At 45.9% G+C, this 26025-nt stretch overlaps 1 protein-coding gene across 1 annotated transcript in view; it reads left to right on the forward strand.

Moving 5' to 3' along the window:
• The window catches only part of LOC102140087 (uncharacterized), a 156034-nt gene that overhangs the window by 65084 nt on the left and 64925 nt on the right, over positions 1 to 26025 (forward strand). The window contains exons 2-3 of the mRNA XM_074026579.1: positions 7057 to 7294; positions 16579 to 25185. The gene's annotated coding sequence lies outside the window, so the exon portion shown is untranslated. The remainder of the gene's footprint in view (positions 1 to 7056; positions 7295 to 16578; positions 25186 to 26025) is intronic.

The following is a 26025-nucleotide window of genomic DNA, read 5'->3' on the forward strand; positions in this document are numbered from 1 at the left end:
CACACACACACACACACATGTGCAAAATATAACACTTTTTTTTTTTTTTTTTTGAGATGCAGTCCTGCTCTGTCGCCTAGGCTGGAGTGCAGTGGTGCGATCTCGGCTCACTGCAACCTCCGCCTCCCGGGTTCAAGTGATTCTCCTGCCTCAGCCTCCTGAGTAACTGGGATTACAGGCGTGCACCATCACACCGGCTAATTTTTGTATTTTTAGTAGAGACGGGGTTTCTCCATGTTGGTCAGGCTGGTCTCAAACTCCTGACCTCGTGACCTGCCTGCCTGGGCCTCCCAAAGTGCTGGGATTACAGGCATGAGCCACTACACCTGCCAACACCTTTTTTAAAGCTTGCAATTTCTTTTATGTTAGTGTCTCTGCGCATCACTGTGACATATAGATTAGAAACAGAGTAACTGTGTCCAATATGGAATTTGAGAGAAAATAGAAATATATCATTTATACTTCAGCTATCCTGATAAGGATCAGGGAAGGGCTCTGCCCTCTAACTTTCTCTCTCTTAAATGCATGTAAAGGCAGAGTTTTTAACACAAGCAACATTCTCTAATATTTAGGCACATACACATTTTCTACTGATCATGTTTTTTGAGATTTTTATGCCCTGGTAGACCACAAATAGATAATCTCTGTCAACATTATTTTGTTAATTTGCATTCTCAACTAATCCTGATTACATGCTCTCTTGTCTTTTATTTTACAGAGACACAGATGCTAGAAAACACTATTTCTACAAAATGCAGAAAAAGCAAATATAAATGTCAACATTTAAAAGTCACATTTATGAGCCGGGCGCAGTGACTCGCACCTGTAATCCCAGCACTTTGGGAGGCTGAGGCGGGCGGATCACCTGAGGTTGGGAGTTCGAGACCACCCTGACCAACATGGAGAAACCCCGTCTCTACTAAAAATACAAAATTAGCCAGGTGTGGTAGTGCATGCCTGTAATCCCAGCTGCTCTGCTTGGGAGGCTGAGGGAGGAGAATTGCTTGAACCCAGGAGGTGGAGGTTGCAGTGAGCCGGAGATTGCGCCACTGCACTCCAGCCTGGGCAACAAGAGCAAAACTCTGTCTCAAAAAAAAAAAAAAAGTCACATTAATGAACATATATTTTAATTAGAGAATTACAATTTTAAACTTTCAAAGGAAATGATAAGGACAAAATATAGAGGCTATTTTTACAATAAAAAATTATCTAGTCTCCATATTTTGCAAGTTATTCTCTCATCACTAAACAATCTCACCTAAACTAATATACAACCAATTTTACAAATTTAGAACTTAATTAATTATTATTTTTTTTTTTTTGAGATGGAGTTTCACTCTTGTTGCCCAAGCTGGAGTGCAATGGTGAGATCTCGGCTTACTGTAACCTCCGCCTCCCGGGTTCAAACGATTCTCCCAGTAGAGTTTCCAAGTAGCTGGGATTACAGGCACGTGCCACCACGCCCAGCTAACTTTTTGTATTTTTAGTAGAAATGTGGTTTCACCATGTTAGCCAGGCTGATCTCGAGCTCCTGACCTCAGGTGATCCTCCTGCCTCAGCTTCCCAAAGTGCTGGGATTATAGGCGTGAGCCACTGCGCCTGGCCAGAACTTTTTTTTTTTGAGACAGAGTTTTATTCTTGTCGCCCAGGTTGGAGTGCAGTGGTGCGATCAGCAGCACGATCTCCACTCACTGCAACCTCCCCTGCCAGGGTTCAAGCAATTCTCCTGCCTAAGCCTCTGGAGTAGCTGGGATTACAGGCACCTGCCACCACACCCAGCTGATTTGTATTTTTAGTAGATGTTGGCCAGGCTAGTCTTGAACTCCTGACCTCAAGTGAGCCACCCGTCTCGGCCTCCCAAAGTGCTGGGATTACACGTGTGAGCCACCATGCCTGGCCAGTTTAGAACTTTTACAAAATGAAATAATAAAACTGAATTATTTAAGACAATATGAACAAGTATAATAAATATTACAAGTCCCCATTCAGATAAACTTGTTTTGTTTTTGTTTTTTTTTTTTGAGACGGAGTTTCACTCTGTCACCCCAGCTGAGGTGCAGTGGTGCCATCTTGGCTCACTGCAGCCTCCACCTCCCCGGCTCAGGTAATTCTCTTCTCTCAGCCTCCCAAGTAGCTGGGACTACAGGCACATGCCATCATGCCCAGCTAATTTTTGTATCTTTAGGCGAGACGGGGTTTCACCATATTGGCCAGGCTGGTCTCGAACTCCTAACCTCAAGTAATCCACCCGCCTCAGCCTCCCAGACTGCTGGGATTACAGGCGTAAGCCACATTGCCCGGCTCATTCAGATAAAGTTTTATTAACTCTATGAAGATTTGCTAAATGGCAAATATGAAATTTTCAAATAGTTTTGTGATGTCCAGAAAAAATAATATATTAGGAATTTTCATAACAAAATAAGACAAAATGATACTTGTGATATTATTACAAAATATTTTCATTATTTCATGTATATCATAAATTTAATAAATCTTAAAATATTATAAATATGCTACAGGTTCTCAAAACTGAAAAAAAAAAGCAAAATAACTAAATCATTCAAAATTGGCTCTTTTTTTTGTTTTAAAAGTAAAGCTGAAGGCTAATCATATGGATAATACAACTAGACCCCTACCTGTATTAATACAATTACAATTTGACATGAGATTTGGGTGGGGATTCAGAGTTAAACCACATCATTCTGCTCCTGGCCCTCACAACAAACCTAATGTCCTAGTCACATTTCTTTTTTTTTCTTTTTTTTTTTTTTTAAAGATGGAATCTCACTCTGTTGCTTAGGCTGGAGTACAGTGGTGCGATCTCTGCTCACTGCAACCTCCACCTCCCGAGTTCCAGCAATTCTCCCACCTCAGCCTTTCAAGTAGCTGGGATTACAGGCATGCGCCACATGCTTGGCTAATTTTTTGTATTTAGTAGATATGGTATTTCGCCATGTTGGTCAGGCTGGTCTCAAACGCCTGACCTCAGGTGATCCACCCACCTCAGCCTCCCAAAGTGCTGGGATTACAGGTGTGAGCCACCATGCCCAGCCTCCTAGTCACATTTCAAAACACGATCATCCCTTTTCAACAGTCCCCCAAAATCTTTTTTTTTTTTTTTTTTTTTTTTGAGGCAGAGTCTCACTTTGTCGCCCAAGCTGTAGTGCAGTGGCGTGATCTCAGCTCAACACAACCTCCGCCTCCCAGGTTCAAGGGACTCTCCTGCCTCAGCCTCCCGAGTAGCTGGGATTACAGGCACCCACCACCACACCTGGCTAATTTTTGTATTTTTAGTAGACACAGAGTTTCACCATGTTGGCCAGGCTGGTTGTGAACTCCTGACCTCAAGTGATCTGCCTGCCTTGGCCTCCCAAAGTGCCAGGATTATAGGCATGAGCCACCACGCCTGGCCTGCTCCCCCAAATTCTTAACTCATTTCAGCATAAACTTAAAAGTCCAGTCCAAATTCTCATCTAAGACAAGGCAATTCTCTTCTACCTATGAGCCTGTAAAATCAAAAATGAGGCCGGGTGTGGTGGCTCAAGCCTGTAATCCCAGCACTTTGGGAGGCCGAGACGGGCGGATCACAAGGTCAGGAGATCGAGACCATCCTGGCGAACACCGTGAAACCCCGTCTCTACTAAAAAATACAAAAAACTAGCCGGGCAAGGTGGCAGGCGCCTGTAGTCCCAGCTACTTGGGAGGCTGAGGCAGGAGAATGGCGTGAACCCAGGAGGCGGAGCTTGCAGTGAGCTGAGATCTGGCCACTGCACTCCAGCCTGGGCGACAGAGCGAGACTCCGTCTCAAAAAAAAAATAAAAATAAAAAATGATTTAGTCACTTCCAAGATACAATGGGTATGCAGGCATTGGGTAAATTCTCCTGTTCCAAAAGGGGGAAATTGGCCAAAGCAAAGGAGCTCCAGGTCTTATGCAATTCCAAAACCCAGCAGGGCAGTCATTAAATGTTAAAGCTCCAAAATAATTCCCTTCAACTCCATGTCTCATATGTAGGCCACCATGATGCAAGGGGTGAGCTCCCAAGGTCTTAGGCATCTCCACCCCTGTAATCTGCAGAGTACAGCCCCTGCGCTGCTTTCACAAGCTGGCATTGAGTGCCTATGGCTTTTCCATCCGACTCATATAAACTTACTTAACCTTAATCACTTTCTAAAATTGCTGTTTTTAAATAGAATCACATTGGAGGTTATGGCTTATCATATGAATTTTGATAGAAATTAATTCAATCTAAATCAGGGGAAATAACCATATATATTTTATATCTCACTGGAATATAAATATGTTTTTATTTTTTATTTTTTGAAACGGAGTCTCGCTCTGTGGCCCGGGCTGGAGTGCAGTGGCACAATCTTGGCTCACTGCAAGCTCTGCCTCTCGGGTTCATGCCATTCTTCTGCCTCAGCCTCCAGAGCAGCTGGGACTACAGGCACCCACACCACACCTGGCTAATTTTTTGTATTTTTAGTAGAGACAGGGTTTCACCATGCTAGCCAGGATGGTCTCAATCTCCTGACCTCGTGATCTGCCCGCCTTGGCCTCCCAAAGTGCTGGCATTACAGGCGTGAGCCACCGCACTGAGCCAAATTAATATAAATATGAAGCAGATTCTGGTAAGTTAAGATGTACATTATAAGGCCTAGAGAAATAAGGAAGTAACTTTAAAAACATTAACAAATACTATGGAAATCTAAATATTACGTGGAAAGTATCTAATATAAAAGAAAGCACTTAAGAAAGACTAGCCTGGGCATGGTGGCTCATGCCTGTAATCCAGCACTTTGGGAGGCTGAGGCGGGTGGATCACGAGGTCAGGAGTTCAAGACCAGCCTGGCCAAGATGGTGAAACCTCATCTCTACCACAAATACAAAAATTAGCCAGGCTTGGTGGCAGGTGCCTGTAATCCCAGCTACTTGGGAGGCTGAGGCAGAGAATTACTTGAACCCGGGAAGTAGAGGTTGCGGTGAGCCAAGATTGTGCCACTGCACTCCAACCTGGGAGACTGAGTGAGACTGCATCTCAAAAAAAAAAAAAAGAAAGAAAGAAAGACTAAAGACAGTTCTAAAACTAGAAAAAGACTAGAGTGTGGCTGAGGACACATGGCCCAATAAAGTTTCCAAAGGAAAACCTCAATTCAGATAAGTCCCGGCAAGGCATTTGTGCTTAGGGAAGATAAAAGGAGAAAAAGTGGGAAATTTTTTGACAGTAGAATGTAAGGGGATTATTCTTTACTTTTCTCTCACGTAAAATATTTACAAATAGAAAACAAGTATTTTTAAAAGTGTCATCCACTGCTCTGTGAAAAAGTGATTAATTAAAATACTGTTTCTGAAATGTACAATAAAGGACAAAAATAGTTGATAATGTTGTGAATTGAAGGGGAGAAGTTCGTTTTGGGGAGTATTGGAAAGAAACCAGGAATTTAAGAGTTTACTGCAAGTCTGGCAAGGATTTTACTAGCAAGACTGAACAGGACAGAGTAGTGGATTTGAGACCCTGCTTGCCACACATGAGGAAAATGGAGGGTGACACCAGTGCCTCTGATTAAACTTAAAATAATTAAATAGCAAGTAATTGGACTGAAGTGGCTCTAGCAGTCTAGGTTCCTATGTAACAACAACAACAATACAATATAACTCAGATGTATTTTTCGTAAGTTACTACCTTAAGAGAAAACAAAATTCAGGCTTAATCAACCACAAATCTCCAATTAATCTGATTATATAACGAAAAAATTTTCTCCCGGACACTGCAAATGAAGTGACTACCTAACTGTACCCAGTCGATTAATGTGCTTTGCTTCATCACACACCTTATAGAAGCCTTTTCTTCAAGATCCTCTGGTAGACCCAAAACCACAAAGGTGGGGCACAGTGGCTCAGGCCTGTAATCCCAGCACTTTGGGTGGCTGAGGTGGGCGGATCACCTGAGGTTGGGAGTTTGAGAGCAACCTGACCAACATAGAGAAACCCCCATCTCTACTAAAAATACAAAATTAGCTGAGCTTGGTGGTGCATGCCCGTAATCCCAGCTACGTGGGAGGCTGAGGCAGGAGAATCGCTTGAACCCGGGAGGCGGAGGTTGCGGTGAGCCGAGATCGCGCCATTGCACTCCAGCCTGGGCAACAACAGCGAAACTCCATCTCAAAACAAAACAAAAACCCCCACAAACCATGTCTCGGGACTATCCCATTGATTAATCACTGTTTGTGCATGTTGTCTTTTTTTTGAGACGGACTCTTGCTCTGTAGCCCAGGCTGGAGCTCAGTGGTGCGATCTTGGCTCGCCGCAGCCTCCACCTCCCGGGTTCAAGCGATTCTTCTGCCTCAGCCTCCCGAGTAGCTGAGATTATAGGCATGCCACGCCTGGCTAATGTTTTTTTTGTACTTTTAGTAGAGACGGGGTTTCTCCATGTTGGTCAGGCTGGTCTGGAACTCCCGACCTCAGGTAATCCGCCCACCTTGGCCTCTCAAAGTGTTGGGATTACAGGCGTGAGCCACCATGCCCGGCCAATTTTTGTATTTTTAGAAGCGACGGGGTTTCACCATGTTGGTCAGGCTGGTCTTGAACTCCTGACCTTGTGATCCGTCCCCCTCGGCCTCCCAAAGTGCTGGAATTACAGGCGTGAACTACTGCGCCCAGCCATATTAACTCTTTAATGGTGCTTCAGTTTATTTTTGAACAGGGTAAAGTAGGAACTGGGGACCCCACAGGCCGCAGCTCCTTCCACGCAGGAGCCCTGCACATCCAGTAGGCGTCTTTCCCTGACGACCCTCTCCTCATCACCTCACAACCTGGGGAAGACAAGGGACTGGGGACGCAGAGCTGCGCAAAGAGGGCTACAGGCTGGGGCTAAAGCCTCTGTGCTGAAACGGTAAAGGACGCCCCGGGGTCCCTGCACCGGAGGAGAGTGAGGACTGAGCTGTGGGGCATTCAGGCTCACAGACCATCCCGCCACCGCCATTTCTGGCGGGTCCCAAAGAGGCCTCCCCCGTCTCCGAACGCCCTGCCCTGCACACTCACCTTTTCTTGGCTTCAGGAATGTCCTGGAGTCTATGAATCTTCCAACACCATCAGGTGATGGAGGCTGAGACTGTGGCCGAATCACCGAGACCTCGGAAAGAGGACACAAGGCAGTGAAGAGCTAACCTCGAGCTCTGGCTGGAGCAAGAGACAAAGGCCCCGCCAGGTACCGGCCCTGAGTGGATAGAGCTCCAGGCTCTGAGCCCTCAGGCCTTGAGTGACAGAAGACACGACCAGACATTGCACTGAATAAGGTGAGCGTGACAGGCTCTTGGCTCCAGTCATTTTAGGAGGGACTTTCTCTCTGGGCTGGGCCAGGGGTTATTTTAACTCTTGTGTATAAGGTTATATCCATTTATAAATTTTATTCATACACACATATATGTTGTTCACAAATGGAAACACTATAATAATTATTTTAAAATTTAACATTTCATAAACTTTCTGACATTTGGTCTTTTGAGTAGGCAACCTGGGATTTTAAAAGAAAAGCAGGGCTGGGAGTGGTGGCACCAAGAAGAAAAAAAATTTATAGAATCCAAAAAGGAAATAAGAAAAAGTCGGGACATGGTGGCTCAAGCCTGTAATCCCAGCACTTTGGGAGACCCAGGCAACCAGATCACCTGAGGTCGGGAGTTCGAGACCAGCCTGGCCAACATGGTGAAACCCTGTCTCTACTAAAAAATACAAAAATTAGCCAGGCGTGGTGGCAGGCACCTTAATCCCAGCTACTTGGGAGGCAGAAGCAGGAGAATCGTTTGAACCCGGGAGGTGGAGGTTGCAGTCAGCTGAGATCAAGCCATTACACTCAAGCCTGGGGGACAAAAGTGAGACTTCTCTCAAAAAAAAAAAAGAAAAAAAAATCACTTTAACTTAAAAACACACACAACTTCAGAGAAAACATATCTGAGAATGTGAAACACACAGCATCTATAACCTGGCTGATTGCTGTCAGTATCCCATCTTTACTAAGCCAGTCTTTAAATGCTAGATTATATGGCTGTTGTATAAATCCTCAGATATCACTTAAAAAAATAAAAAAATCACAGGGCATATAGAAAAGACAGGAAATATGTCCCACTTGAAGGAGCAAAATATCCAGAAATTGAATCTTAAGAAATGAAGTTTTTGCATATCTGATAAAGAATCCAAAATATTTGGCCGGGCACGGTGGCTTATGCCTGTAATCCCAGCACTTTGGGAAGCCGAGGCAGATGGATCACGAGGTCAGGAGTTCAAGACCAGCCTGGCCAACGTGGTGAAACCTGGTCTCTACTAAAAATACAAAATAATCCACCAGACGCGGTGGCTCATGCCTGTAATCCCAGCACTTTGGGAGGCCAAGGCGGGTGGATCACGAGGTCAGGAGATCGAGACCATCCTGGCTAACATGGTAAAACCCTGTCTCTATTGAAAAAAGTACAAAAAATTAGATGGGCGTGGTGGTGGGTGCCCGCAGTCCCAGCTACTCGGGAGGCTGAGACAGGAGAATGGTGTGAACCTGGGAGGCGGAGCTTGCAGTGAACCCAGATCGCACCACTGCACTCCAGCCTGGGCGACAGAGAGAGATTCCATCTCAAAAATAAATAAATAAATAAATCATCATCATCATCTTAGCATGCTCAATGAACAAAAATAAAACACAAATAGAAAACTCAATGAGATGTAGAAATGAATGAGCGAAGTGAAATATCAAAGATATAAAAACTTTTTTAAATTTTTAATTAATTTATTTTTTAGATGGAGTCTTGCTCTGTTGCCCAGGCTGGAGTGCAATGGCGCGATCTCAGTTCACTGCAACCTCCGCCTCCTGGGTTCAAGCGATTCTCCTGCCTCAGCCTCCCGAGTGGCTGGGATTACAGGCACCTGCCACCGTGCCCAGCAATTTTTGTATTTTTAGTAGAGACAGGGTTTCACCATCTTGGCCAGGCTGGTCTTGAACTCCTGACCTTGTGATCCACCTGCCACAACCTCCCAAAGTGCTGGGATTACAGGCATGAGCCACCGTGCCCAACCAGCAGGCAGGTTTTCTTGTAGACAATGAAAGCAAGGAAAGCTGGAATGAGCCCAGCCCTATCAGGCACCCTGAAGGCTGCCTGGGATTGCCTGCAAGGCCATCTAGCCTTCTGCTGCCTGGCAGGCTGGCCAAGCACTTTTTTCTGGTCTTTTAGACTTTGATTTCCTGGAAGGAGAGGGCCCTCCTTTCCACTGGGCAGAGTGGCCAGGGCCATCCAGCTTCCCACCCTCCACTAACAACCATGGGGTGCCCTCCTGGGCACACACTGCCCAACTATGGCCCTTCTAAGGCAAGAGCTTATTTGTCTTACACTTTCAGCCTGCTGGGGCTTACAAGTTATCAGTTATTAAGATAGAGAAATGAGGGGGAAAGTTGCTTTAAAAATCTTCCATAATGTTACTATGGAAATCACCAGCGCAGATGCCAGCACAGGTGGGGCTGCTGAGGATGCTGGGGGAGAGTTCCCAGCCTGTCCTGGCAGCCGGTCCTTGCCAGGGATGGCTCATGCCCCAGCCCCTGAGAGAAGCAGGTAGATATCTCTGCAAGGAGCTGGGGGCTACGGCTCAGGACAGCCAAGCCCCACGGGTGGTGGAGTGGGGCTACCTCCCATCAGACGGTGTCTCCTCCACAGCAGACCTTGAAGCCAGGAGGTGATTTACAGTGTGTGTACGGTAGTAAGCTCCATCAGTTGCATGGCCTTCAACATTCACTTCAACATTCACTTCAACTCTGATACCTCACTGCAGAAGCAGTGGGGACTGGCCCGTGCAGAAGCCCTGCAAAGTGGAACAGAGCCTCATGTACAGGGGTGTGGGAGGGGAGCGAGGGTGGGTTCTGGGTCCTCGGTGCTGGTTGGCCTGTCTGCCCATCTGAGCACTGTTCCCTGGGAGTGTACTCTGCAGGCCTCCTAAAGGAAGGCTGTGAGCTCATCACTGAGACCCTGAGCACCTCCTTGCTCCTCCCCACTACATTACTGGTGACTATGCTGAGATGGGCCTTGAGCACCCTCTGGGCGGTGTCATCAAAGGTCTTTGGACCTGGCCTGGCACTGAGCAATGGCAAATGAGGAGTCTGGAGTTTCATTGTCACCCTCTATGGTAGCAGGACATGGGAGAGTCCAGGCCTGCACGACTGGAACCCTGTCAAGGCAGTTAGGAGGCTGTTCACTTCCCCTCCGGACCCCATGTGGAGGAGTGGATGGAGTCTAGGGAGCCCCTGGGTAGTCACTTGTTCTGTCTGCGCTTCCCCCAGTTCCACCCTTTGTTAACCATTTCCTTGGGAGAGCTCAGGAAACTCCTGTACTCTAGTGAGGTTGGGCCTCCCCTCACAGGGGAGGCGGTGTTCTGAGACTCTGTGAGTGAGAAGCTAGCACAGTGCCTGACAAGTACCTGTGGGAACTGTCATCCTCTGTAACCACCATGTGGCCTCGTAGTATTCAGGCTGCCTGTCCTGTCCTAAGGCTTGGTGGGGCTTTTTGGGAGTCAGCTGCTTTACCGTCCCACTCTCTCCTCAATCGAAGTGGCTGTTTTTGTGTTTGTGTGTTTATGGGTTTTAAAACACCTAATATTTCATTTATAGTAGTTTCAGGCTTGCATGTGTGTATTTGTATAGATTTTATTAGAAGGAAAAGGACTTAAGACAACATTTTTAGAAGGTCTCCCTGGCGCATAGACTTCCATGTCACAGCAGCTGATGTTAACCTCCTTCTGTTGCCTTTGTGCAAAGTATAAATAGAAAGTGCAAGCCAGAGGAGCTGAGGCCCAGTGTCTAGAGCTGAGCCACTTGGGCTTGCTTGCTGGCCTGCAGCCAGGTGGACTCTGGGTGTGAGGTGTCGCCCATCCTGGATCAACAGCCGCCACCCCTCTCCCCAGGTCCTGAGTAACCAACACAAGGCAGTGCTAATGAGCAGGTGAGAGATGGGCATCGAGCACCCGAAAACCACCCAGGAAGATTTGAACGCCATTTGGGCACAGGCTGTGTGGGGTCAGGGGCTGTGTGGGGGTAGAGGCTTGTCATGGTGCCACCCACAGATGCCCATGCCTTATGCTGCTTCCCCAGCAGTCAGCTGTCCATGGCCCTGAGCCTGTCACACCATATCTGCTACCTCATGCTGTTCATGTTTGATGAAAACCATCCCAAGATGATGCTGCTGGATGTAGTGCTGGAAAGGGAGCGGCGCCTTTGTCCTAGGAGATTATGAGCTGACCAGATCCCTCCTGACTGCCCCCCAGGACAAGTGGGGGCTGGTGCTGCATTGAACGATGCCCCCCACCAGGAGATGTGTTTGCACTGGCTCAATGAATATACAATACAGAGGCATAAATGAAGACACGTGAATGGCATACGTGTACATCAGCTTGCGGCTGGGAAAAAGGTGCCTCTCGGGTCCCTCATTCTTCCCAGCAAGTGTGGAATGTGTCCATGCCCATAAGTGTGTAGATCTGTCCTTCTTAACTTGTGCACACCTTCAGGTCAGTTCTGAGTGAATGACATGCAAATGGGATTTCTCAGGTTATTTGTATGCTTCATATTATGGCTGCGGCTTTTGCTGCCACTACCCACAGGCCCAACCTGGTTTGAAGTTCAGGCTTTAGGTAAAAAAGATGGAGGGCCTCCTTGTATTCTGAGATGGAAGGTCAGAGACCTGTGGTAGGGCTAGGGGTTTGGGTACACTTTAATTTTGTGGCAGGACGAGAACTGCAGTGATTTTAATTGTGATTGGCCTGGCCTGGTTGTAACTCTGGGTGACAGGGAGGGAGTCAGCAGTGGCGGTCTCCCAGACATCCATGTGCCTAGGCCTGACCTGACTGCCCTCAGACCCAGCAAAAAGGCACCACCACAGGCTCTGACTTACCTCCCTACTCCCTGCACCCCAGATGGGAATACCTTGGAGGCTACAATCTGAATGCATTATTCTCCCTGTCTTAACCAGACCTCCCTAACACACATTGAGGGTAGAGTGGGTTTGGAGCCTGGGGAGAACCAGGGCTGAATCATGAATCCTGGGGGAATGTTAAAGATAGAGGAGTGGTTGTCACCGCTCTGTTGAGCCCAGCTTTCTACCTGGTCCTGGCCACACAGCCCCTCAGATAGAGACTAGCTCTGTGGGTAGTTGGGGATCCCTATAGGCCCAGGCTGCTCTCTGTCCCCACCTGCCTGTGCTCCTTCTCTTGCCTGCTGTCAGAGCCCTATCATGGAGAAGGAGGTTGCCACCCTGTGAGCCTGAGGGAGCTGTGTCTGACTGGGGCTTCTGCTATCTATGAATATGGTCTGCCCAGATATCTTGGTTTTTTTTTTTTTTTTTTTTTTTTTTTGAGACGGAGTCTCACGCTGTTGCCCAGGCTGGAGTGCAGTGGCGCCATCTCGGCTCACTGCAAGCTCCGCCTCCTGGGTTCACGCCATTCTCCTGCCTCAGCCTCCTGAGTAGCTAGGACTACAGGCGCCCGCCACCGCGCCCGGCTAATTTTTTGTATTTTTAGTAGAGACGGGGTTTCACTGTGGTCTCGATCTCCTGACCTTGTGATCCGCCCGCCTCGGCCTCCCAAAGTGCTGGGATTACAGGCTTGAGCCACCGCGTCCGGCCAGATATCTTGTTTTAAAGGGAGTGGCCATGAGCTAGCAAGTGGAGCATCCCCACAGCTGATTAATAACATTTTCTTGTTTTTAATCCATCATATTTTCATATCACATTAGAATAAAGTAGGTTTTTATAAACTGCTGCTCCAGCCTCACCCGTGTGTTTTGTAACCCAGTCTGATTTGATTGTGAGGACTGTTGTCAGAAATGTTGCTAAGAGAGAAATATGTATAAATTAGATCATATTTAAGATTATGCTTATAATGCCACTTGAGTGGGAAATAAGAGTGTGGAGTCACAGGGACTCAGCTGGGGTTTACCCACACCACTTCCTAGGCTCATGAGAGTGTGGCACAGGTGAATGTCACCTGTCATTGGTGACAGAAGAAAAAAGGCTAAGGCCGGGTGTGGTGCCTCATGCCTGTAATCCCAGCACTTTGGGATGCCAAGGTGGGCTGATCACAAGGTCAGGAGTTCGAGACCAGCCTGGCCAATATAGTGAAACCCCATCTCTACTATAAATACAAAAATTAGCTGGGCATGGTGGTGTGAGCCTGTAATCCCAGCTACTTGGGAGGCTGAGGCAGGAGAATCGCTTGAACCCTGGAGGTGGAGTTGTAGTGAGCCAAGATTGTGCCACTGCACTCCAACCTGGGCAACAGAGCGAGCCTACATCTAAGAAAGAAAGAGAGAAAGCCGGGCGCAGTGGCTCACGCCTGTAAACCCAGCATTTTGGGAGGCCAAGGTGGGCGGATTACGAGGTCAGGAGATCGAGACCATCCTGGTTAACACAGTGAAACCCCGTCTCTACTAAAAATACAAAAAAATTAGCTGGGCATGGTGGCAGGTGCCTGTAGTCCCAGTTGCTGGAGAGGCTGAGGCAGCAGAATGGCGTGAACTCGGGAGGCGGAGCTTGCAGTGAGATCGTGCCATAGAGAGAAAGAGAGAGAGAGAAAGAGAAGAAAAGAAAAGTTAGAAAAAGAAAAGAAAATGAAAGAAAAGAAAGGAACAGAACAGAAAGGAAAAGAAAAAGAAAAAAGACTGGAGGGAAGGAAAGGAAAGGAAAGGAAAGAGAAGAGAAAAAGAAAAAAAAACGGCTGGAGGGAAGGCCAGGTGGAGGAGAGATGCTAGAGTGTGGGGCTAAGCCCTGGGCATGCTGGACCTGTTAGGTCACTGAACATCTCACTGCCAAGGCACTTGCGCTTGTCAGGTGAGTTGAGGTAAGGGAATTGGGCAGCACTCTCCAGAAGTCCCACTGTGCTGGGAGAATGGAGGACGGTCTACAACTTGCCATTCTATGGTAGGTTTTAGAGCACGCTGGGCTCTCTTGGAGAGCTAATGAGATGAGAGAAAGGCAATATCCCAGGTAGAACTCAGAGACAAAGCCTGTGAAATAAGAAGGGGTGTGTGGAGGTGGCGTGACCCTAAAAGATGGGAGTTCACAGCTATTATAGCTGGTGGCTGCTACTCAGCCATCCCTCTCCAGAGCAGACACACACACACACACACACACACGTACATCTCACTCTGTCACCCAGGCTGGGAATGCAGTGGCTGAATTATGGGTTACTGCAGCCTCAACCTCTTAGGCTCAAGTGATCTTTCCATCTCAGCCTCTCAAGTAGCCGAGACAATAGGCATGCAACACCACACCTGGCCAATTAGCCTCATGTATAGCTAAATGCCCTTTGGAGTGTTTGGAGAGTCCTTCATGTCTTAGAAATTCTGAAAAAACAAACAAATTCCAATCCTGATGTCTGTTAGTTCCTCTGAGCCAACTGGGAAAAGATGTCCTTCACCCTGAAGTTTTAAGTGATATCAGTGTCTTGGCCATGGAAGCCTCTTGCATGTTTCCTGCCCCCAGTTTGATTCGCAGCCTCATGGTTGTGTTGTCCTAAACATGCTTTCCCCTGGCCTCATCCGGTGAATGCGGTTCATATGGTGAACACCACTTCTTGAGGGGGACACCATGTAAAGCTAAGAACGGATTGGGTTTAGGTACCATTGTAACTCCTTGTCACCCAAGAGGCCCATTTTTCCCGATTGGTTCCTTAAGTGTATTAGTGCTGTCAGACACCTTTGGACAGATCAAATAACAAAGGGCTATGGTTTTATAAAGGAAATAAAGGCTTTAAATGTCAAATCCTCTTTTTCTCCTCCATGTTTTTTTTTTAGGTGAAATATTTCGATTTTTCTTTTCTTTCTTTCTTTCTTTTTTTTTTTTTTTGAATCAGAGTTTCACTCTTGTTGTGTGGGCTGGAGTGTAGTGGCACCATCTCGGCTCACTGCAACCTCCGCCTCCTGGATTTAAGTGACTCTCCTGCCTCAGCCTCCTGAGTAGCTGGGGTTACGGGCACGTGCCACCAAGCCCGGCTAATTTTGTGTTTTTATTAGAGACAGGGTTTCACCATGTTGGCCAGGCTGAGCTCAAACTCCTGACCTCAGGTGATATGCCCACCTAGGCCTCCCAAAGTGCTGGGATTATAGGCATGAGCCACTGCGCCCAGCCTCAATTTTCTTTAAAAATGGGTAAATAGTGGTATGTCAGCAGGCTTAGCGTAAGAATTGGCATGTGGCTGGGAGTGGTGGCTCACGCCTGTAAATCCCAGCACTATCGGAGGCTGAGGCAGGCAGATAATTGAGGTCAGGAGTTTGAGACCAGACTGGCTAACATGGTGAAACCCCATCTCTATCATAAAGTACAACAATTTGTTGGGCATGATGGTGGGCGGCTGTAGTCCCAGCTGCTTTGGAGGCTGAGGTGAGAGAATCGCTTGAACCCAGGAGGCAGAGGTTGCAGTGAGCTGAGACTGCACCCCTGCACCCCAGCCTGGGCTACACAGTCAGACCCTGTCTCAACAAAAAAAATAAAATTAAAAAGAGAGAGAGAGAGAGAGAGAGAGAGAAGTGGCATGAGTTAGGTTATGGTTCCTGTGTGGATGAGCATTTTTTCAAAATAGAAAACGAAGTCTCACTGAGTTTCAGGAGCCACACGCACATTTCTTTCTTTCTTTTTTCTTTTTTTTTTGAGACGGAGTTTCGCTTTTGTTGCCTAGGCTGAAGTGCGTGGTGCGACCTCGGCTCACTGCAACCTCCACCTCCTGGGTTCAAGCAATTCTCCTGCCTCAGCCTCCCAAGTAGCTGAGATTACAGGTGCCTACCACCACGCCCAGCTAATTTTTTTATTTTTAATAGAGATGGGGTTTCACCATATTGGCCAGGGTGGTCTCGAACTCCTGACCTCAGGCGATTTCCGCCCACCTCGGCCTCCCAAAGTGCTGGAATTACAGGTGTGAGCCACCGCGCCCAGCCCACACTCACCTTTCTTCACATGGTCTTTCATTTTTTTCTGTGCTTGAAATTTTTTTAACATACACATTGTTTTTTATAATAAATTTTTTTTCTTTTTTTTTGAGACGGATTCTTACTCTGTCACCCAGGCTGGAGTGCAATGGCACAATCTCGGCTCACTGAAACCTCTGTCTCCCAGGTTCAAGTGATTCTCCTGCCTCAGCCTCCAGAGTAGCTAGGATTACAGGCATGCGCCACCACGCCTGGCTAATTTTTTTTGTATTTTTAGTTTTCTTAATTTAGTTAGCTCAACATGGTTTCTCCATGTTGCTCAGGCTGGTCTCGAACTCCCAGCCTTAGGTGATCCTCCCACCTCGGCCTCCCAAAGTGCTGGGATTATAGGCATGAACCACTGCACCCAGCCTTATAATAAATTATATATAATACACACACACACACACACACACACACACACACACACACACACACAGAGGTCTCACTCTGTCACCCAGACTAGAGTGCAGTGGCTGAATCATGGATTACTGCAGCCTCAATCTCTTAGGCTCAAGTGATCTTTCCACCTCAGCCTCTTGAGTAGCTGGCACTATAGGCATGCAACATCACACCTGGCCAATTTAAAATTTGTTTTTGTAGAGACTGAGGCTTAAAATGTTGCCCAGACTGGATGGGGTTCCAAGAAGGCTGAAGAGGAACAGCTCCAGTCTACAGCTTCCAGAGTAAGTGACACAGAAGACGGATGATTTCTGCATTTCCAACTGAGGTCCTGGGTTCATATCACTGGAGCTTGTCGGACAGTGGGTGCAGGACAGTGGGTGCAGACCACCGAGCAAGAGCTGAAGCAGGGCAAGGCATTGCCTCACCCAGGAAACACAAGGGGTCAGGGAATTCCCTTTCCTAGCCAAGGAAAGCTGTGACAGATGGCACCTGGAAAGTCGGGTCACTCCCACCCTAATATTGCACTTTTCCAATGGTCTTAGCAAATGGCACACCAGGAGATTATATCCCGCACCTGGCTCGGAGGGTCCCACGCCCACGGAGCCTCACTCATTGCTAGCACAGCAGTCTAAGATGGAACTGCAAGGTGGCAGCAAGGCTGGAGGAGGGGCGCCTGCCATTGCTGAGGCTTGAGTAGGTAAACAAAGCGGCCAGGAAGCTTAAACTCATTGGAACCCACCACAGTTCAAGGAGGTCTGCCTGACTCTGTAGACTCCACCTCTGGGGGCAGGGCACAGCTAAACAAAAGGCAGCAGAAACTTCTGCAGACTTAAATGTCCCTGTCTGACAGCTTCAAAGAGAGTAGTGGTTCTCCCACCATGGAGTTTGAGATCTGAGAATGGACAGATTGCATCCTCATGCGGGTCCCTGACCCCTGAGTAACCTAACTGGGAGGCACCTTTCAGTAGGGACCAACTGACAACTCACACGGCTAGGTGCCCCTCTGAGACAAAGCTTCCAGAGGAACAATCAGGCAACAATATTTGCTGTTCTGCCATATTTGCTGTTCTGGAGCCTCCACTGGTGATACCCAGGCAAACAGTGTCTGGAGTGGACCTCCGGCAAACTCTAACAGACCTGCAGCTGAGGGTCCTAACTGTTAGAAGGAAAACTAACAAACAGAAAGGACATCCACACCAAAACCCCATCTGTACATCACCGTCATCAAAAACCAAAGGTAGATAAAACCACAATGATGGGGAGAAACCAGAGCAGAAAAGTTGAAAATTCTAAAAATCAGAGCGCCTCTTCTCCTCCAAAGGAATGCAGCTCCTCGCCAGCAATGGAACAAAGCTGGACAGAGAATGACTTTGACGAGTTGAGAGAAGACTTCAGACGATCAAACTTCTCCGAGCTAAAGGAGGATGTTTGAACCCATCTCAAAGAAGCTAAAAATCTTGAAAAAAGATTAGACGGATGGCTAACTAGAATAACCAGTGTAGAGAAGTCCTTAAATGACCTGATGGAGCTGAAAACCACGGCACGAGAACTACATGATGCATGCACAAGCTTCGGTAGCCAATTTGATCAGCTGGAAGAAAGGGTATCAGTGATTGAAGATCAAATGAATGAAATGAAGCAAGAAGAGAAGTTTAGAGAAAAAAGAGTAAAAAGAAACAAACAGAGCCTCCAAGAAATATGGGACTATGTGAAAAGACCAAATCTACGACTGATTGATTACCCAAAAGTGACGGGGAGAATGGAACCAAGTTGGAAAACACTCTTCAGGATATTATCCAGGAGAACTTCCCCAACCTAGCAAGGCAGGCCAACATTCACATTCAGGAAATACAGAGAACACCACAAAGATGCTCCTCGAGAAGAGCAACTCCAAGACACATAATTGTCAGATTCCTCAAAGTTGAAATGAAGGAAAAAATGTTAGGGCAGCCAGAGAGAAAGGTTGGGTTACCCACAAAGGGAAGCCCATCAGACTAACAGCAGATCTCTTGGCAGAAACTCCACAAGCCAGAAGAGAGTAGGGGCCAATATTCAACATTCTTAAAGAAAAGAATTTTCAACCCAGAATTTCATATCCAGCCAAACTAAGCTTCATAAGTGAAGGAGAAATAAAATCCTTTACAGACAAGCAAATGCTGAGAGATTTTGTCACCACCAGGCCTGCCTTACAAGAGCCCCTGGAGGAAGCACTAAACATGGAAAGGAACAACTGGTACCAGCCACTACAAAAACATGCCAAATTGTAAAGACCATCGATGCTAGGAAGAAACTGCATCAACTAATGAGCAAAATAACCAGCTAACATCATAATGACAGGATCAAATTTACACATAACAATTTAACCTTAATTGTAAATGGGCTAAATGCTAAATTAAAAGACAGAGTGTCAAATTGGATAGAGTCAAGACCTATCAGTGTGCTGTATTCAGGAGACCCATCTCACGTGCAGAGACACACAGAGGCTCAAAATAAAGGGATGGAGGAAGATCTACCAAGCAAATGGAAAACAAAAAAAAGCAGGGGTTGCAATCCTAGTCTCTGATAAAACAGACTTTAAACCATCAAAGATCAAAAGAGACAAAGAAGGCCATTACATAATGGTTAAGGGATCAATTCAACAAGAGGAGTTAACTATCCTAAATATATATGCACCCAATACAGGAGCACCCGGATTCATAAAGCAAGTCCTTAGAGACCTACAAAGAGACTTAGACTGCTCCCACACAATAATAATGGCACACTTTAACAGCCCACTATCAACATGAGACATATCAACGAGACAGAAAGGTAACAAGGATATCCAGGAATTGATCTCAGCTCTGCACAATGTGGACCTAATAGACATCTACAGAACTCTCCACCCCAAATCAACAGAATATACGTTCTTCTCAGCACCAGATCGCACTTATTCCAAAATTGACCACAAAGTTGGAAGTAAAGCACTCCTCAGCAAAAGTAAAAGAACAGAAATTATAACAAACCGTCTCTCAGACCACAGTGCAATCAAACTAGAACCCAGGTTTAAGAAACTCACTCAAAACCGCTCAACTACATGGAAACTGAACAACCTGCTCCTGAACGACTACTGGGTACATAATGAAATGAAGGCAGAAATAAAGATGTTCTTTGAAATCAATGAGAACAAAGACACAACATACCAGAATCTCTGGGACATATGTAAAGCAGTATGTAGAGGGAAATTTATAGCACTAAATGCCCAGAAGAGAAATCATATATTTCTCTTGACACCCTAACATCACAATTAAAAGAAATAGAGAAGCAAGAGCAAACGCATTCAAAAGCTAGCAGAAGGCAAGAAATAACTAAGATCAGAGCAGAACTCAAAGAGGTAGAGACACAAAAAAAACCTTCAAAAATCAATGAATCCAGGAGCTGTTTTTTTGAAAAGATCAACAAAATTGATAGAACGCTAGTAAGACTAATGAAGAAAAGAGAGAAGAATCAAATAGTGCAATAAAAAATGATAAAGGGGTTATCACCACTGATCCCACAGAAATACAAACTACCATCAGAGAATACTATAAACACCTCTATGCAAATAAACTAGAAAATCTAGAAGAAATGGATAAATTCCTGGACACATACACCCTTCCAAGACTAAATCAGGAAGAAGTTGAATCCCTGAATAGACAAATAACAGGCTCTGAAATTTAGGCAATAATTAATAGCCTACCACCAAAAAATGTCCAGGACCAGAGAGATTCACAGCTGAATTCTACCAGAGGTACAAGGAGGAGCTAGTACCATTCTTTCTGAAACTATTTCAATCAATAGAAAAAGAGGGAATCCTCCCTAACTCATTTTATGAGGCCAACATCATCCTGATACCCAAGCTTGGCAGAGACACAACAAAAAAAGAGAATTTTAGACCAATATCCCTGATGAACATTGATGCAAAAATCCTCAATAAAATACTGGCAAACCAAATCCAGGAGCACATCAAAAAGCTACTCTACCATGATCAAGCAGACTTCATCCCTGGGATGCAAGGCTGGTTCAACATACACAAATCAATAAACGTAATCCATCATGTAAACAGAATCAAAGACAAAAACCACATGATTATCTCAATAGATGCAGAAAAGACCTTTGGCAAAATTCAACAGCCCTTCATGCTAAAAACTCTCAATAAATTCAGTATTGATGGGATGTATCTCAAAATAATAAGAGCTACTTATGACAAACCCACAGCAAATATCATACTGAATGGGCAAAAACTGAAATCATTCCCTTTGAAAACTGGCACAAGACAGGGATGCCCTCTCTCACCACTCCTTTTCAACGTAGTGTTGGAAGTTCTGGCCAGGGCAATCAGCCAGGAGAAAGAAATAAAGGGTATTCAATTCAGAAAAGAGGAAGTCAAATTGTCCCTGTTTGCAGATGACATGATTGTATATCTAGAAAATCCCATCATCTCAGCCCAAAATCTCCTTAAGCTGATAAGAAACTTCAGCAAAGTCTCAGGATATAAAATCAATGTGCAAAAATCACAAGCATTCCTATACACCAATAACAGACAAACAGAAAGTCAAATCATGAGTGAACTCCCGTTCACAATTGCTTCAAAAAGAACAAAATACCTAGGAATCCAACTTACAAAGGATGTGAAGGACCTCATCAAGGAGAACTACAAACCACTGCTCAATGAAATAAAAGAGGACACAAACAAATGGAAGAATATTCCATGTTCCTGGATAGGAAGAATCAATATTGTGAAAATGGCCATACTGCCCAAGGTAATTTATAGATTCAATGCTGTCCACATCAAGCTACCAATGACTTTCTTCACAGAATTGGAAAAAATACTTTAAAGTTCATATAGAACCAAAAAAAAGCCCGCATTGCCAAGACAATCCTAAGCAAAAAGAACAAAGCTGGAGGCATCACGCTACCTGACTTCAAACTATACTACAAGGCTACAGTAACCAAAACAGCATGGTACTGGTACCAAAACAGAGATATAGACCAATGGAACAGAACAGAGCCCTCAGAAATAATACCACACATCTACAACCATCTGATCTTTGATAAACCTGACAGAAACAAGAAATGGGGAAAGGATTCCCTATTTAATAAATGGTGCTGGGAAAACTGGCTAGCCATATGTAGAAAGCTGAAACTGGATCCCTTCCTTACACCTGATACAAAAATTAATTCAAGATGCATTAAAGACTTAAATGTTAGACCTAAAACCATAAAAACCCTAGAATACCTAGGCAATACCATTCAGGACATAGGCATGGGCAAGGACTTCATGTCTAAAACACCAAAAGCAATGGAGACAAAAGCCAAAATTGACAAATGGGATCTAATCAAATTAAATAGCTTCTGCACATCAAAAGAAACTACCATCAGAGTGAGCAGGCAACCTACAGAATGGGAGAAAATTTTTGCAATCTACCCATCTGACAATGGGCTAATATGTAGAATCTACAAAGAACTTAAACAAATTTACAAGAAAAAAACAAACAACGCTATCAAAAGGTGGGCAAAGGATATGAAAAGACACTTCTCAAAAGAAGACATTTATGCAGCCAACAGACACATGAAAAAAATGCTCATCATCACTTGCCATTAGAGAAAAGCAAATCAAAACCACAATGAGATATCATCTCACACCAGTTAGAATAGCAATCATTAAAAAGTCAGGAAACAACAGGTGCTGGAGAGGATGTGGAGAAATAGAAACACTTTCGCACTGTTGGTGGGACTCTAAACTAGTTCAACCATTGTGGAAAATAGTGTGGATTCCTCAAGGATCTAGAACTAGAAATACCATTTGACCCAGCAATCCCATTACTGGGTATATACCCAAAGGATTACAAATCATGCTGCTATAAAGACACATGCACATGTATATTTATTGAGGCACTATTCACAATAGCAAAGACTTGGAACTAACCCAAATGCCCATCAATGATAGACTGGATTAAGAAAATGTGGCACATATACACCACGGAATACTATGCAGCCATAAAAAAGGAGAGTTCATGTCCTTTGTAGGGACATGGATGAAGCTGGAAACCATCATTCTGATCAAACTAGCACAAGCACAGAGAACCAAACACCACATGTTCTCACTCATAGGTGGGAATTGAATAATGAGAACACTTGGACATAGGAAGGGGAACATCACACAACGCGACCTGTCGTAGGTTGGGGGAGGGGGAAGGGATAGCATTAGGAGATATACCTAATGTAAACAACAAGTTAATGGGTGCAGCACACCAACAGGCACATGTATGCTCATGTAACAAACCTGCACATTGTGCACATGTACCCTACAACTTAATGTATAATAATAATAAAAAAAATGTTGCCCAGACTGATCTTAAACTCCTGGGTTTAAGCGATCATTTCACCTTGGCCTGGCTCCCAAAGTGTTTGAATAACAGGTGTGAGCCATCAAGCCCAGGCAAAAAAAAATTCTTGTTTTTGATACGGAATCTCACTCTTTTGCTCAGACTAGAGTGCAGTTGTGTGATCTCGGCTCACCGCAACCTCTGCCTCCCAGGTTCAAGCGATTCTCCTGTCTCAGTCTCCCAAGTAGCTGGGACTACATGCATGTGCCACCATGCCCGGCTAATTTTTGTATTTTTAGTGGAGGTGTTTCACTATGTTGGCCAGGCTGGTCTTGAACTCTTGACCTTGTGATCAGCCTACCTCGGCCTCCCAAAGTGCTGAGATTACAGGCATGAGCCGCCATGCCCGGCCTCAAAAATGTATTTTTTAAAATTTTTATTTGTTGTTTTTGAGACAAAGTTTTTCTCTTGTTGCCCAGGCTGGAGTGCAATGGCACTAACTCAGCTCACTGCAACCTTGGCCTTCCAGGTTCAAATGATTCTCCTGCCTCAGCCTCCTGAGTAGCTGGGATTACTAGCATGTGCCACCAAGCCCAGATAATTTTTGTATTTTTAGTAGAGGCAGGGTTTCACCGTGTTGCCCAGGGTGGTCTTGAACACCTGACCTCAGGTGATCCACCCGACTCAGCCTCCCAAAGTGCTGGGATTGCAGGCGTGAGTCACCACACCTGGCTCTCAAAAATATTTTTTAAAGAACTGTTACAACCAAATAATGAGCTATGATTGTGCTGCTGCACTCCAGCCTGGGCACCAGAGTGAGACCTTGTCTCCAAAAACAAAACACAAAAACTTACAACAAAATGGAACTAATAAGGTTGTGTCATCTGTGTCCCCTCCCTGCCCTCCAAGCTATCACTGTTAAATATAATGGGTATTGAGAAAACTGTTAGATATCATTAAATAATTCCTCTATATCCTCCAGTTGAAAAGAAGGTGTTCTGATGTGGCTCAAGTGTTTTCTCACCCCTACCTCCAGGGTCTAAACTAGCAAATCAGATCAGGACACCTACAGAGAACCGTTGGCCATTTTCTTTTTGTTTCTTTTCTTTTCTGCTTTTTTGTTTGAGGCGGAGTTTCGCTCTTGTTGTCCAGGCTGGAGTGCAATGGCGCGATCTCCGTTCACTGCAACCTCCGCCTCCCAGGTTCAAGCAATTCTGCCTCAGCCTCCCGAGTAGCTAGGATTACAGGCATACACCACCACGCCTGGATAATTTTGTATTTTTAGGGAAATAAAAATTAAATAATTTTTAGAGAAATTAGAGAAATAAAAAAATTAGAGAAATGAAAAAACCGGAGAGATGGGTTTCTCCACGTTGAGGCTGGTCTCGAACTCCTGACCTCAGGTGATATGCCCGCCTCGGCCTCCCAAAGTGCTGGGATTACAGGCGTGAGTCACCGCGCCCGGCCTGGCCATTTTCAAATAGAAAATGAAACACACCCGTTAATTAAAGTAATCCAGTGATTTTCAAAAGGAGAAAGACTGAGATGCAGCGCAGTCAGGGCACAATTACCCCGAGAATAGCCACTTCACACTGAATGCTTGAAGAGCCTCTCTATGATGAGCAAATTTGGCCAACATAATTCATGCTTATCCAGTCTCAGCCCCCGCTGCCCGCCCCTTCCTAATGGTCATCCCACGATGTGGTCAACAGTGTGGCACAGCATGGTGAGAGAGGGGTTCCGGGATGGGATGAAGGTTTTTCCTGCATTATCAAAATGATTAAAAAGTTGTTAAAAAGATGTCCAAATTTTCTTTTTACCTTAAATAGCTACTAAGATGCATTATACAAGCAGACCCAGGTAAGAGAAAGAGTAAGTGCATTTCAAGCCTCAGTTCACTTCTTAATTAGCTGTAATTCCCTGGGCACGTGACACTGCCTACTTGAGCCTGTTTCCCTGCTCACGAAATGCCCTAATTCTAGGGAGGGTGGAGCTGGGTGGTGGGTCCTGAAGCTTTATCCAATCAGTGGCGCTGGCGCGGGAACCGCCCAATCAGGCGCGGAGTTGGAGAGGAGGGCGTGGATTCCGGCCTTCGGCGGGGTCTTTGTCTCTAGCTCGTGCCAGAGCTTGGGTATCGTCTCTGCTGTCCTGCGTCCTGCACCTCGGGAGCCCCAGGTGACTTTGTTACAGCCGGTGGGTGTGCGGGGTTGAGCATCCCGAGATGGGAGAGCGGCCTGTGAAACCGGCTGAACCGGCCACCCCACAGTCCCCTCCTGGGTCGCCGACCTGAGTCAGCGCTGGCACACCTCCGCCCCAGGCCACTCTGGCCGCAAGATGGCTGCTGGACCCGCAGCTAGGACCCCCGCGTCCCGCCAGTTTCTGCGCGGCGCCAGTCTGGTGCTCTCTGGATAGCTCTGCACCCGCAGTCCTGAGTATTTCCCAGGTTGTTCAGGGATAACAGGTGAGTCATCAGGGCAGAATCCCCACTCAGTGTGTGCGTGGGAGGGGCTGCTGCCTATGGGGTCTTAAATCTTTTCTGATTATTATTATTTTTTTGTGAGACGGAGTGTCGCTTTTGTCGCCAGGCTGTAGTGCAGCGGCATGATCTTGGCTCACTGCAAGCTCCGCCTCCCGGGCTCAAGCGATTCTCGAGCCTCAGCCTCCCGAATGTCTGGGATTACAGGCACCCGCCACCATGCCCGGCTAATTTTTTGTATTTTTAATAGAGGCGGGGTTTCACTATGTTGGCCAGGCTGGTCTTGAACTCCTGACCTCAGATGGTCCGCCCGCCTCGGCTTCCCAAAGTGCTGGGATTGAAGGCGTGAGCTACCGCGCCCGGCCGTAAAGAAATTTTTCCACCGTCCTTTTCATATTTATTAAATTTTCTCATTAGAGCCTATTATTGATTGTAATGCATTTTTCTGTGAAATTTTGCTGCCATTCATTGAATGCCAATGATTCAGAATGCCTGCGCTGCAAGAGTACACACAGCTAAAAACTGTAGATATCTAAATAATTATTTTTGATAGTATATCTATGTTGTATTCAGCATATTATGCGTTAAAATCTCTCTTGGCCGGGCGCGGTGGCTCACGACTGTAATCCCAGCACTTTGGGTGGCCAAGGCGGATGGATCACCAGAGGTCAGGAGATCAGTCTGGCCAACATAGTGAAACTCCGTCTCTACTAAAAGAAAAATACAAAAATTAGCCAGGCTTGGTGGTGGGTGCCGGTAATCCCAGCTACTCGGGAGGCTGAGGCAGGAGAATCGCTTGAACTCGGTAGTCTGAGGTTGCAGTGA

Source organism: Macaca fascicularis, chromosome 19 (genome assembly GCF_037993035.2).
Source record: "Macaca fascicularis isolate 582-1 chromosome 19, T2T-MFA8v1.1".
In the NCBI taxonomy this organism is placed as follows: Eukaryota; Metazoa; Chordata; class Mammalia; order Primates; family Cercopithecidae; genus Macaca; species Macaca fascicularis.